The following is a 14,741-nucleotide window of genomic DNA, read 5'->3' on the forward strand; positions in this document are numbered from 1 at the left end:
GAGATAACTAACTTATAAAGAGAAAAGGTTTATTTTCATTGAGTTTGAGGTTCCAGTCCATGATGGATTGGCCCCACCGTTTTGGGCCTGTGGTGACAGAGTGCTTCCTAGTGGGCAAGTGGCAGAGCAAACCCACTTCAGCACAAGCCATTACCTCACTCCTCCCAGTAGGTCCCACCTCTCAAACACTCCACCGCGGCCCAGTACTGCCTCCCTGGGGAGAGCCTCCATGACTGGACCTTTGGGGACATTCGAGGTCTGAGCCGTAGAGAAGGACGGTAGGGAGAGGAGAGGACTGAAGTGGTGGCATATGGGGGGCGGCAGGGAGTGAGGGACAGGAGCGGTGCGTAGGGGGCACTTTCTAGGTTCCTGACAAGGGACCGGGGGGAGAGAGTGTGCGCCACGAGGGAGCCCGGTCCATCAGGAACCTGTGGCCACTGATGAAGGCCGGCACTGACGAGCTGGTCACCACAGGGCAAAGCACGACGTGTCTCAGGAGCCGAGTGAGCTGGCCTGCCGCTGCGCCCAAGTGGGCACCTGGCGCTGTCCGCCTGCATCGGAGAAAGACACACGGATGTCCTAATGGTCACGTGAAGGTGAGGACGTTTAGGTGGTCCAACATGAGTGGTCCCCTTAGGGGAGGAGAGACGTGGGTGAAACCTCGGGGAGACGCCACGTACCAGCTAAGCAGAGACGGGGGTGACGCATCCTCCAGCTAAGGCGCACCGGGGACTGCTGGCGCACACAGGAAGCAGAGAGCAGATCCTCCCTGGAGCCTTCAGAGGGCGCAGGGCCCTGCTGACCCCGACCTCAGACTCCTGTGTCCAGAACCCTCACAGAATAGAGGTCTGCTCCTTAAGGTCAACCAGCCTGGAAAGCTAACACACCCTGTCTGCCCACATGGGACCTGCCTGGTGGGGGCACATTTCCTCATCCCCAGGTACCATCAGGGCACCGTGGTGCAACCGAGACTGGACAGTCCTAAGCAGACCTTGGACCTTTCCATTGTCAGGGCTGTTTTCCACTCTCACTCACGGACAGGGCCATTCAGAGCACTCTTCTCACCAAAGATGTCCAAAGGGAGCTTCACCCAACAGGAAGAGAACTAGAAAGTTACTTCTTAAAGCGTAGACGCACTAGGGTATTTTAGACCAGAACCAGTCATGGTGCCAGAGTACCTGGTGTTTGCTCTATTTCCTCCTTCAAACAGGGGCCAGCTGCTTTTCCTGGTGCCCATTCTGGGTACCAGAACCTTTTTTTGTTTTTTTTCATGGTAGTGTTGACACATGATTCAGTGTTCCCGTCTCTACTGATTGATTTGGCACAAACAATGCGGGTATGTGCCAAGGACTAAGACGGATCTACGTGACCCCCTTCCACACACAGAGAGACAAGGGAAAATGTATCATTGTTTGGTCCACGAGCAAATATCGAGACGGTATTTTAATCAATCCGTTATCTAATTAACACCACACCCTGCTCCCGAGAGGTCTGCAGTCAGGGAACTTTTTCTAGCCAAAGGCTTGGTGAAGGCAGGGATTGGCCATAGCTTCCACATTCTGTTAGGTATTTCACTTCATACCTTTAAAACTCTAAGCAGCCAAGAGCTTCTATACATCCAGGAGGCAACCACGGCTGACCGCAGGAGCCGGGCAGGTGACGGACATAACGGGTCTCGGCCACACTGTGTTCTTGGGACACAATTTGTTTACCCACTAAACACCCAGCTCCTCCTCCTCTGAGGACTGCGGCCGCCCCCTTCTCCTCAGTCACAAGGGCCTGGGGAGTCTGTCCTTCATTTTATGCTCTCTGTGGAGGCGCCACTCTGTAGGTATGACGTCCATCTGTCAGTTCTGAGGACAGACAGCAGGGTGCGTGGAGTGTGAAGAACCCCCCTCCCCAGGGAGCAGAGCAGGAGGTTAAGAGGGAGGGAGGGAGGGAGGGAGGAAGGAAAGAATGAAGGGAGGGAGGGAGGGAGGGAGGAAGGAAAGAAGGGAGGGAGGGAGGGAGGGAAGAAGGAAGGGAGGAAGGAAAGAAGGGAGGGAGGGAGGAAGGGAGGGAGGGAGGGAGGAAGGAAAGAAGGAAGGGAGGGAGGAAGGGAGGGAGGGAGGAAGGGAGGGAGGGAGGGAGGAAGGAAAGAAGGAAGGGAGGGAGGAAGGGAGGGAGGGAGGGAGGGAGGGTGGAAGGAAGGAAGGAAGGGAGGGAGGAAGGGAGGAAGGGAGGGAGGGAGGGAGGGAGGAAGGGAGGGAGGGAGGGAGGAAGGAAAGAAGGAAGGGAGGGAGGAAGGGAGGGAGGGAGGGAGGGAGAGAGGGTGGAAGGAAGGAAGGAAGGGAGGGAGGGAGGGAGGAAGGGAGGGAGGGAGGGAGGGAGGGAAGAAGGAAGGGAGGAAGGGAGGAAGGCAGGAAGGGAGGGAGGGAGGGAGGGAGGGAGGGAGGGAGGGAGGGAGGGAGGGAGGAAGGGAGGGAGGGAGGGAGGAAGGAAGGAAGGGAGGGAGGGAGGAAGGGAGGGAGGAAGGGAGGGAGGGAGGAAGGGAGGGAGGGAGGGAGGGAGGAAGGAAAGAAGGAAGGGAGGGAGGGAGGGAGGGAGGAAGGAAAGAAGGGAGAGAGGGAGGGAGGGAAGAAGGAAGGGAGGAAGGAAGGGAGGGAGGGAGGGAGGAAGGAAAGAAGGAAGGGAGGGAGGAAGGGAGGGAGGGAGGGAGGGAAGAAGGAAGGGAGGAAGGGAGGAAGGGAGGGAGGGAAGGAGGCAGGAAGGAAGGAAGGAAGGAAGAAGGAAGGAAGGACAGCGTGCGGACCTGGCGCTGGGCCTGCTGCCCCTTCTTCCAAAGCCCTGCCTGTGGAGCCTCGCCCAGATGCCAGCTGCCTCCCTGCGGAAGCCCTCCTGTCCCCGCAGCCCTCCTGCTTACCCGGGCAGCCTCCTGGGCGCCTGCTTCCTCCCTGGCACTCAGACCACCCAGCCGGTTCCCACTTTCCTGCTCCTCCTGGCTGCCATCGCCCGTCACCCTCTTGTCCCTTGTCCTCCGGTCCACCTAAGGCCTACCGTCGTCTGTGGCAACGTGGGCACATCTTGAGTGACTCATCCAAAATACTGAGCAGCTGTGCTCTGGACTTGAACCCGGGGCCTAGGGAGCCTCCGACCCTCGGGGGCAGCGCCCAGGCGTCCCCGGGTGTCCATCTCACACTTCCAGGCTCAGCCCAGGCTTTCCTGTGCCCACCCACCCCTTCCCCTCGGTTTGCCTCTGCGCTCTTGGCCCCTGGGTGACTCCTTCGCAAACGCTGCAGTGACCCCTGGCCTCTCGCCCCTCGGCCACACACCCACCCCAGCCCCAGGTGACCCCAGCCACCTGTCTTCCTGCTCCCCTGCTCAGGCTGAGGGCCACCGTCCACGGATTGGTGTCACGGGAAACATCTCCAGCCCTCGGCACTGCCTGGCGGCCTCATCATGTAGTGACCTCGGCCGGCCGCTTTCCTACATGGTTCTCTTCTCTCTCTTCTCAGACCTCCCTCCCCCAAGAGAGCAAGTTGATACAGCAAGCTCTCCGTTTCCATCTCACGCTGACCACTCTCACACACACCCCTGCCATTGTGAGGCTCTCACTGGAGGCTGATCTTTGGGGCCACCTGATCTTTGACTTTCAGCCTCCAAAACTGTGAGATAAGCAAACCTGTTTGCTAAATAAACTATCCAGACTCAGATATTTTGTTATGGTAATAGGAAGTGGACTAATAGACTTAAGAAATAATTTTGCCTTTTTCTGATTTATTTATCTTTTTATTAAGGTATATATACACTAAAGATATACACAATACTGAGTTTTAGTATGATTTTTGATAGATTTTTACATAAATATACACTTATGCAAGCATTTCTCAGATAAATATATTGAGTATTTCAAGTATTCTAAAAGTTCTCTTATAACCATTCTCATTAAACACTCTTATATAGGTGACCACTACTCTAACAATTCAATTTAACTTTCTTGACTTTTAAATAAATGGAATCATACAAATATTCTTTTATATTCTTTTCTTTTCTTTCTTTCTTTTTTTCTTTTTCTTTTTTTTTTTTTTTTGCTGAAATACCTTCTGTTCCTTTATTTCTATGTAACATTCCATTCCATGAAAATGCCATAATTTACTTATCCATATTTCTGTTGGTGGGCAGTTGGGATATTTCTAGGTTTGGGGCATACACATCCTTGTCACGTCTTTGAGTGTAACTACATATTTATTTTGTGTGTATGTGTGTGTGGGGGGAGTTAGTATGAATCAGGTGTGAGTTTCCTGGACAAAGCAGTAGTGTAAGTAGAGTAAGAAGTGTAAGTTTCCAGAGAATGGTACCAATGCACATGGCCAGCGAGTGTGTGAGGGTTCCACATAGCCCCTCTCTGCACCACACTGGCCAGTGTCATTGTCTTACATCAGCCGTTCTAGTGGGTGGTGTCTCATGGGATCTGATCCTGTATTTCCTGGCTAGGTCTCTCTCCATAGGCTTCAAGGCCGTTTATAAAACTCTTGTGAGGTGCCTGTTCAAGATCTTGGGCTGTTTTTTTCTTAAATGGGAAAATAGGACAGCCCTCATCAGATACATGTTTTATGAATACCTTCTTCCAGTATTTGGTTCCTTGAAGTGTTTTTGTGTCCTGTGCAAAAATCATTGCCTGTCTCAAGTTCATAAAGGTATCTTCCATATTTTCTCTGCATACTTGGGTCTGTGATAAATATAAATTATTTTCTATGCCTGATGTAAAGTAGAGGTCAAACTTTATTTTTTCTCTCCATGTGAATGTACAGTTGCCACAGCACCATTTATTGGGAATAGGGACCTGCAAGATTGTTGGGCTGTCTTTGTTATACATCAAGTTCCTTTTTGGATGGAGTCTATTCCTGACTCTCTGTTCATTTGGTTTACACTTTGTCTCATACCAGTACCACCCTGGGTTAATTACTGTCCATCTTAAACCTTGACAGTGTAGGAAGTTCTCCACCTTTGGTCTGCTTCTTCAGGATGGTTCTACCTATACCAGGTCCTTCATATTTCTACCTAATTTTATGGTTGGCTTGAATATTTCCAACAAATAAACGATCAAGAAGTGAGTTTTGGAGAAATTTGCAACTTACAAAATTGAGTTTTCCACCCTAAAACATGGTATACCTCTTGATTTAGTTCATTTCTAATTTCTCAGAAAAGTTCTAGAATTTTCAGAGAAGAGGATTTTCACTTTTTTTTGTGGAATTTATTCCTATGTATTTTGTGATATTTGATGCTGTTTTAAATGGTAAATATATTTTTTGGGGGAAGGGAGCTACAGGGATTGAACTCAGGGGCACTCAACCACTGAGCCCCACCCCAGCCCTATTTTGTATTTTATTTAGAGACAGGGTCTCACTGAGTTGCTTAGCGTCTTACTGTTGCTGAGGCTGGCTTTGAATTTGCGATCCTCCTGCCTCAGCCTCCCAAGCCACTGGGATGACTTCAGTCAAAATGTTCAAAATTCTACTGTGTGCACTATTTTAGGTTATGAGATTGAAATATTCCCTTCTGCATCCAGTTTCCTGGGGGGAGGAAAAAGAATATATATATGTCTCCATCCATCCTTACAGAATATGAATTTTATCAGTTGCTTTGTGTGAACTTATTGAGATGATCATATGGCTTTTCTCCCTTAATCTGTTATGTGGTGAATTTCATTGATTATTTTAAGTATGAAGCCAACCTTGCATTCCAGGGGTGAACTTTACTTGGTCATGATGCATTATCCTTTTATATGCTGCTGGATTTCACTTACTAGTGCTTTGTTGAAAATGTTTGAATCTATCTGCTTACAGTTTTGAACATATTTTTGTATTTCAAAAAACGAACTTATAAATGTTCTAGGTCTGCAGAAATAAAGATACCAAAAATGTTTAAAAAATTGTTTGCATCTGTGTTCATGAAGAATAATGGAAAGTAATTTTCTCTTCTCATAATATCCTTGTATTTTGAGTTTTGAAATTATATGGTTTAAAAGAATTGTGAAGCATCCCCTCTTTCTCTGGAATTTGGATTTTATTTATAAAAATTATTTTGTATAACTGGTGATGTTTTTTTCTTTTAAGATTTTGGAAAATTCAATAGAGAAGTCACCTGACCCTAATGTTTTCCTGGTGGGAAGGCTTTTAAATTATGAATTCCATTTATTTAATTGAGGTAGAATTATTCGTATTTTCTCCCTTATGTATCAATTTTTATAAGTTGTGTTTTGTAGGTAATTTTCCCATTTCCTTCAAATCGTTAATTGATTAATCTACAGTTATTAAACTTTTTTTAATAAACTTTCTCATGTCCATGTTATTTGTATGAGACTTAGAAATTAACTAATAGATAGAAACAACCAAACACCAATAAGATTTGAACACTGTCAACTAATTTGACTTAATTAACACAGATAAAATAATACACCCCATACTGAAAATACACAATCCTTATTAAATTTTGTCTTGAATCAAGTTTCAGTGATTTCAAATTGTGAAGACAATTCTTCCATTCACAATATTGGTAATTTGTGTGGGGGTTTTTCCCCTCTTCATTTACTGGGAGTATTAATTACTTCCAGGAACCAACTTATTTTTTTCTCTGCGGTACAACTGCTTTGGATTTCATTGATTTCTGCATTTATATTTAAATTATTCCTCCTTTTACTTTCACTAAACTTGATTTACTGCTTATACTTCCTTTAGTTGGAACCCAAGAGGTCTTAGGTTTCCTTTTGTATCATATACATGTAAAGTTGTGAATTTTCCTTTTGCGTATATTTTGATGCCATATTTTTTATTTTTTATATGTTGAAAATAATTTCTATTTTCTAATCTTGAAGTATGTGTTATTTAAAAATAGGCTGCCTAGTTTTCAAAGTAAAATTTCATCATCAAATGCTATTCTCATAACATTTTCTTCATTCATTTTTAATTTAGTCCCACTGTGATTAAAGGCAAATTCTGTGAAATACTAGTCTTTTGAAATCACTGAAACTTGATGTAAGGCACAAAATTTAATAAGGATTGTGTATTTTCAGTATGGGGTGGATTATTTCGTCTGTGTTAATGAAGTCAAATCAGTTGACAGTGTTCGAATCTTATTGGTGTTTGGCTGTTTTTAGCTATTAGTCAATTTCTTAGTCTGTTTGGGCTTCTGTAACAGAATAGCTTAGACTGAGTAGTTTACGAACCACAGAAGTTTATTTCTCCACAGTTCCGAGGCTGGGAAGTCCAAGATCAAGGGGTCAGCCCAGCCCCCGTCTGGAGAAGGCTGAGCTCTCTGCGTCATAGATGGCACTCCTTGCTGGGTCCTGACAGGTGGGCCCCCTCAAACTCTTCACAAGGGCACTGATCCCACTCACGTAGCTGCAGCCCCCCACCTCCCAGTCACCCCCCACGGGCCCCACCTCCCTAAGCCACTGCATTGCAATTAAGCTTCAACACGTGGATCAGTAGGGGACCCAGTGAGACCACAGGGTTACTCAAGGATGTGGCGCCTTCAACTTACATTTCAATTACATTATGTTGTTATGAAATGTTCCATCTCTAGAAGTATTTCTTGCCTCAAAATCTCTTTAATATTAACGGAAACACACCCGCTTCCTTTTGGCTAGTGCTTTACAGCATTGGTCTATTTATCCGTCTATTTTTAAACTTGTCTTCTGTACCTAATATTCAAAATATGTGCAATACTATTCAAATGTGTCTTTTGTAAACAGCATAGAGCTGGGTCTTTTAATAAGCCAATTTGGCATTTTGATAGACACGTTTAGTCCATTTGTATGAGGGATTCTGTTTGCTTCTAAGTCTGGTCTTGTTCTTTGGGTTCTGCTTATTCTATCTATGCTTTGTTTCTTGATTCTGCCTTCCCTACTGACTTCTGAATTAATCAAATATTTTAATAATCCACTTTATTTCCCTTATTAGCTTTTTGGTTTATATCCGCTTGTACTGTTCTTCCAGAGGTTTAGTGGCTACCTTAAAATCTGCCTGTGCATATTTAACTTTTTTCATCATTGTTTTTCATTTCCTTTTCTTGGAATATTTTGCTGAGGATGTTCTATAGTGCAGACTTTCTAGTTGTAAGTCTTTTAACTTTTGTTTATCATGGAAGGTTTTTATTTCATCCTCAAATCTAAAGCTTAGTTTTGCTGGATATAAGATTCTTGGTTGGCACCATTTTCTTTCAGAGCTTGGTATGTGCTGTTCCACGATTTCCTGGCTCTGAGGGTCTGGGTGGAAAAATATGCTAAGGTAAGAATTGCTCTCCCCCCATATGTGATCTGATTTCTCTTTCTTGCTGCTTTTAAGATTCTATCCTTATTCTGTATGCCGGGCATTGTCATTATCATGTGCCTTGGTGTGGATCTGTTGTAATTTTGTACATTTGGTGTCCTGTAAGCCTCTTGTATTGGTTTTCCAATTTGTTCTTCATGTTTGGGAAATTTTCTGATATTATCTCACTGAAGAGATTGTGCATTCCTTTGGTTTGAAACTCTGTGCCTTCCTCTATCCCAATGGCTCTTAGATTGGGAATTCTGATGCTGTCCCATAATTCTTGGCTGTTCTGTTCATGGTTTCTGACTTTCTTCACTGTGTGATCAACTTTATTTTCCAGATTGTATACTTTGTCTTCATTATCTGATGTTCTGTCTTCCAAGTGATCTAGTCTGTTGGTGATGCTTTCTATCAAGTTTTTTATTTGATTTATTGCATCCTTAATTTCAAGGATTTCTGACTTTTTTTTTCCAGAGTCTCTACCTCTCTTGAAGTAATCTCTTGCTACCTGTATTTGTCTCTCATCTCCTTGTTGGAGTGATCAATTTTTGCCTGTATTTGCTCATTTAGGTCATTCTTTAGTTCACAGATCATATTAATTATGAACCTTCTGAGCTCCTGACATTTCATCAACTCCGCTGTCCATGGGTTCTGTTATTACAGTGTCCTGGTTGGTTTGGGGCACTTTCTTCCCCTGTTTTTCATGTTCTCTGAGATATTACAGTTTCCTCCCTCTATTCTTGTAGTACCTGTGCAGGTTGTCTGTACCTCACTTTGATGTTGGGCTTCCAGACCCTGCTGCTGTCCCTCAGTGGACTGCATCCTGGGTCTGGGATCTGCCTAAGTTGGAGTGGGTGGATCTGGTAGTCAGCTGGCAGGAAGGGCGGTCCTGCACCAGAGGCTAGGCTCTGGAGGTTGTCTGCCCTGCCTGGAAAGGGTGGACCCGACCCGCTGTGCGCGCCTGGCCCTGCAGAGGCCGGTGAGGGTGGATCTGGGCCACGGGGCTTGACCTGTCTCGGTAGTTGAGATCTTCTATTTGACTTTTTACTACTTCCCAAACACCGTAGGAAACGTACATCAGTTTCACCCCAGCAGCGCCCCCTGGATTTGGGCTATAGCTGCCTTGTTTCACTGTTGTACATAAACCCCAAAGATGTGGCCACCATGGGGTTTTAAATAGCCAATACCCCTTTAAATCTACCCACATATTTATACTTTCATAGGCTTTTCATTCCTTCCGGTATTTCTGTACTTTTCTTTGGGATTATTTCCCTTCATCATAAATTTTTCCTTTAATCTTTCTTTGCGTGTATGTCTGTCAAACCCCAAATCTCTAAGCTTTTGTCTAATTTCTTTGTAATCTTCATCTGTTTTGGGGATTTTGATTCATTTGTTTTAGGGATTTGATTTGTATAATTTTAGAGACAGTTTTTTTATTATTATTATTTATCTTTCGGCACTTTAGAAATGTCCCTAGATGTCTTTTGACTTCCATAGTATCTGTTGAAAAGTTAGCCAAAAGTCTCACATTTTCTCCCTTCGGATAATCTTTCATCCTAAACATACTCTCCTATGTGTTTCCCCCTCTTCGGCAGTTTTAAAGATTTTTCTCTTTAATGCTGTTTTCAAAGTTGTATCTAGGAGTCGTTTTCTTTGTTTTTAAGCAACTTGGGGCTTATTAAGACCCATGGGCCTCTGGGTTGATATTTACCATTGATTTTGTAAAATTCTCAGGAAACATCTCCTCCTGGGTTGCCCCGGGCCGCTCCCTCCCTCTCCTGCCCAGGTCTCAGCAGCTCAGTGTCACACGCCTCTCAAACTCTTTTACCCTTTTCATTTCCCCCTGGACTTACATTTGAATACTTCCTGCTGACTCTTTTTGGATTCACTGATCCTCTTCTTTTTCTAGTTGTATATAAAACCCACTCAATGAATTCTTAAAATAGTGTACTTTGTATTTCTAGAATGTCCATTTGTTTGCTTTTTAAAGATTCCAATTCTCTGTAAATGCTTCATCTTTCCCTCTACTTTTCCCACATTTTATTGTATTAAAAGCCCTCAGAACAGCTAAAGTCCATGTCTGGTCACTCTAACCTCTGGGTGACCTGCTCGACCACATCTACCATCTACTTGTCCTTTCGACTAATGATATTTTTCTGCCTCTTGGCACATTTCATTATTTTGTGTCTCCTGTTGTACGCTGTATGGAAAAGAACTTTAGAGACTGAAGTTCTTCCTTCCCCAGAGAGGGCTTGTGGTTGTGTGTGGGGGCAGATGAATGGAGGGGGCTGATCACTGCACCCAGCCTTTGGGCTCTGGCTTGCATTCTGAGTTAGGCTCAATCAGGCTGAGGTTTCAGCTGCTTCAAGGGCCAGGATCTTCTTGTGTTTCTTGCAGACTCCAACCTCCAGGGGAATTTTGTCATCTCAGGGACAAGAGACCTTAGGAAGACATTTTACTCTGCCATTCTGGATTCTAGTCCAGTCCTTCCTTGGGCATGACTTTCCTGTACTTTTTTCTTTTGGGAGCTGGGATTGACCCCAGGGCCTCGTGCCTGCTAAGCGGCATGCTCTACCATTGCTTTACCCCCAGGCTCCTTCTGGTCTTCTGACTGACAGTCTGGTAGGCCTTTCTGTCTGAGATTTGGAACTTAGCTCTTTAGCTTCCCTCCTCATCCAGGTTGAAAGCCTAGCAAACGTTTTGAAAGGGAGGTGTGTGGGGGGTGTTTGTGTGTGTGTATGTGTGTGTGTATGTGTGTGTGTGTGAGACAGAGAGAGAGACAGAGACAGAGAGAGAGATGTTGCATAGCAAGGGGCTCCACCAGGCAGGGGGTGCTCTGTTTTGCGTGTCCCTTCCCTAGGTACTTCAGCTGATTTCTGTCTTTGTGACCCCACCTGCCAGCCTCATGTATACACTGGCACTCAGCAAATATCCTGGAAGGAAAAATGGCTGTCCATCCGATGATGCCGTGTGTCCGCGTCAACCCACATGGCCATAAACCCCCCCCCCCCATCGTCTCCCTCCAGCAGGGCTGTCTGCTCCATCTGTGAACACCGCTGGGAAGCCTCTGCTCATACGGAAAAGCCTTTTCTCTTTCCAGATTTTACTTCCTCTGGTCTCATATGCTTCTGTAGATCTCTAATCTTTTAAATGGTTTTTATAATGTCTTTTCTTTTACTTACGATAGCTTTCTGCTACTGCCACGTCATACTCAGTAGTACAAGTGTTTATGTCTCTAAAGATTGCTTTTTAAATCTTAATGTGATTAAAAAATATTCTGCTGGGTATAGTAGCTCAGTGGTACAGCACCCCCCTAGTGGGCATGAGACTGGGTTGAATCCCCAGCACTACAAAACAACAAATCACAGTACCCTAAAATGTTAGTTCAGGTATATAAAAAAAAAAAAAATCCTGGAAGAGCATAACTGTTTTATTTTGAAGCTGAAAGAGCAATAGTGTTTATGTTACGGTTTAGATCTGAGGGGTCTCCCCTAAGTTTTTAAGTGAGACAGTGCAAGAATGTTCAAAGGTAAAAGGATTATGAGAGCTACAACCTCATCAGTGGGTTAATCCACTGATATGGATTCACTGGGTGCTAACTGTCAGCAGGTAGGGTGTGGCTGGAGAAGGAAGGTCACTGGGGGCATGACTTTGGGGTTTACGTTTTGAATGTGGTGAGCAGAGCTCTCCGGCTTCCTGGTGGCCACAGTCTGCGCTGCTCTCCTCTGCCAAGGCTTCCGCCGTGATGTCCTGCCTCACCCTCAGCCCAGGGCTATGGAGTCAGGGGTCTATGGACTGAGACTTCTGACACTATGAGCCAAAATAAACTTCCTTCTCTACATTGTTCTTGTCAGGTCTTTTTGTCACAGATACCCCCTCCCCCTCCCCAAAAAACCTGACCCAAACACTTGATAGGTGAAGCTTGTCAATTCCATAGATAATCTGCAACAGCTCTCTAGTATTTGCCCATTCCCAATTTCCTCCCTGCTGGGATACAGAGGTGAGCAGATTTCCAATCCTTCTAGGCAGGGTCACAAGCCTCCTTAAGTGCTATGAGCACAAATGATACAGGTCACCTCCAGCGGGAGGGGGAGCAGAGCGCAGTGGTGGGGCACAGGCTTAGCCCTGGGTCTGATCCTGCTACTACAAAAACGAACCTTCTTGGGGTTGGCGCTCCATAGTAGAGTGGTGCTTAGCACATGCCCAGCCCTGGGTTTGATTCTGAGAACCGAGGGAGTGTTCCCTACATATTTTCTCTACTCTTTTAAAGAAGAAGTAGAATCTTCTAAAAATCTGGAGACCCGAAATTTGGACTATGGTATAGACCATGGTTATCATCATAAAATCACTTCTAAAGGAAGGTTAGTGAAGAATATCCTCCAATCACATGGTAAGATATGGATTTCCCTCAGGAGCCTTTTAAAAATTTTTCCCCTTGAGGCACATACATGAAAAGGAAAGCTGAGTCTATTCTGAGTTAAGCTACAACATACCTTAAACTCTAAGCTGTTTTAGTGATACTATCTTGCATATTAACACCAGGGACTTTCCAGCCTCAAGAAATTAAAGCTATATGTTTACAGAGGGTTGCAAGCTTTAACCTCTGGCTCTCCCTTTCCTCACCGGTCACGCCATGTCCTTTAGCCAGAGCACTGTGCTCAAACCACCCCTGAGCCAGCGATCTTTTGCTCCCGCCGGGTCTGCTCCCACCCATATCAGAACCTTCCTGAGCCTCAGGAAAAGTCACCACCTACTGTAAGCTATTACTGCCTAGCCGTAGTCTATCAGATAACATCCATCTTAATTAGGAAAAATATATATTCTAATTTGAGGGTAAATCTCAGTCATTGGACCTGTACTGTTATTTGTTGGCTGGAGGGGCCAGATGTCAGAAGGCGGGATTGAAGAACTCTCCAGTTTTCTCTGGATGGGTACTTACTAACCTATGCTCCAAGCCATCCTTGAATAAAGTCATTTCTCTAAGAGGGAACCCTGGTAACTATGTGTGATGTTTAATTTTATGTGTCCGCTGACGGGGTCGTGAGATGCCCGGATATTTGTTCAGACATTCTCGGTGTTTCTGTGAGGGTGTTTTTGTTTGGTTTTGGTGTGTGTAATGTTTTAACCTATAGGCTGAGTAAAGCAGATGGCCCTCCCTAATGTGGGAGATCCTCAATCCACGGAAGTTCTTAATAGAATGAAATGGCTGATTCCCCACCCCACCCCCGACACCCCAAGTAAGAGAGCATTTCTCCTTCCTGTCTTCAAGCTGGACATTGAACTGGAACTGTGTACCACTGCCCTTCCTGAGTCTGCAGCTTGCCAAGGACACATCTTGGGGTTGGTTTGCCTTCATAATCATGTGAGCCAATTCCTTATGAGAGCTTGCTAGTGCCCCAGGGGCTGAACCAAGTCAGTGGACAAACTCAGGGTTAGTGAGAAAAAGGGCCACACAAAGTCACCAATACCAGAAGGCAAATCTATTTCAACCTCACAGGTCTGATATAAAAGTTCAGGATATCAATACTGCCCTCATTACTTAGAACTTGCCTGGCACCCATTGTCCATAATTCACATCTGGGCAGTAGTAGGGATAATTTTGGTTCTTCCCGGCAGTTCAGACATTCCTGTGAAATACAGCCCTATGACACACATTTGAAGTGTATACTGTTTTATTATAAATTAGGTAGGTTGTATTTCTCTACCACAGTATTGTTTCAGCATTATGTTTTTTAAAATAATGACATATGCATAGACTATATCACCTCCAAATTTTATTTCAGGCTTACAAGTAGGCGTTATACCCAGATAGTATTTTGGGTCTGACGTTTATAAAATTAGTTAAGTTTGAGGAAAAGAGTAGCCTTTAGTTATTGGCCTTGAGAGTTAAAGCCAATAAATTATTTTTAACTTGTTTTAAATTTTGATCTGTGGGTTGTGAGAATGTGGGAAAGGAAGCGTGGGGAGTCTTGTGCTTGGGGGAGCAGAGAAGAAAATCACAAAAATCCACAGATTAATTTGCCAGAGTCCACACTGTCTCAATCGCCCCGCTTGGCCTGGCGGCTTGCTTATGTATTAAGGTTCAAAATGTGAATTTCTTTTACAATGCACACAGGATTCTTTTCTAGCTTGCAGGATAGCAGAACAGTAAAGGCCCATCGGTGGAGGGGAGCGGGGCTGCGCTCAGCACACAGTAGGAGCTTTATAAATGTTGAGTTCACCGCGGGTACCACTCCTCCCGCACCGCATTCATCTTTCTCCAGCCCGAGAGGCGGTAGCTGGGAGCAGAGCGTGAGTCCCAAGCCAGGTGTGCAGCACGCCCAACACCGAGCGGGCACGGGGTTCTTTGGCTCCTTCCCTCCCCTCCCGCGCGCGCCCTAGGCGCCGTCCGCTTCCCACGTGACACGTGCCTGCTCTGGGAGTAGGGGCGCTGGACCACATCGAGAAAAA

Source organism: Ictidomys tridecemlineatus, chromosome 8 (genome assembly GCF_052094955.1).
Source record: "Ictidomys tridecemlineatus isolate mIctTri1 chromosome 8, mIctTri1.hap1, whole genome shotgun sequence".
NCBI classification, from domain to species: Eukaryota; Metazoa; Chordata; class Mammalia; order Rodentia; family Sciuridae; genus Ictidomys; species Ictidomys tridecemlineatus.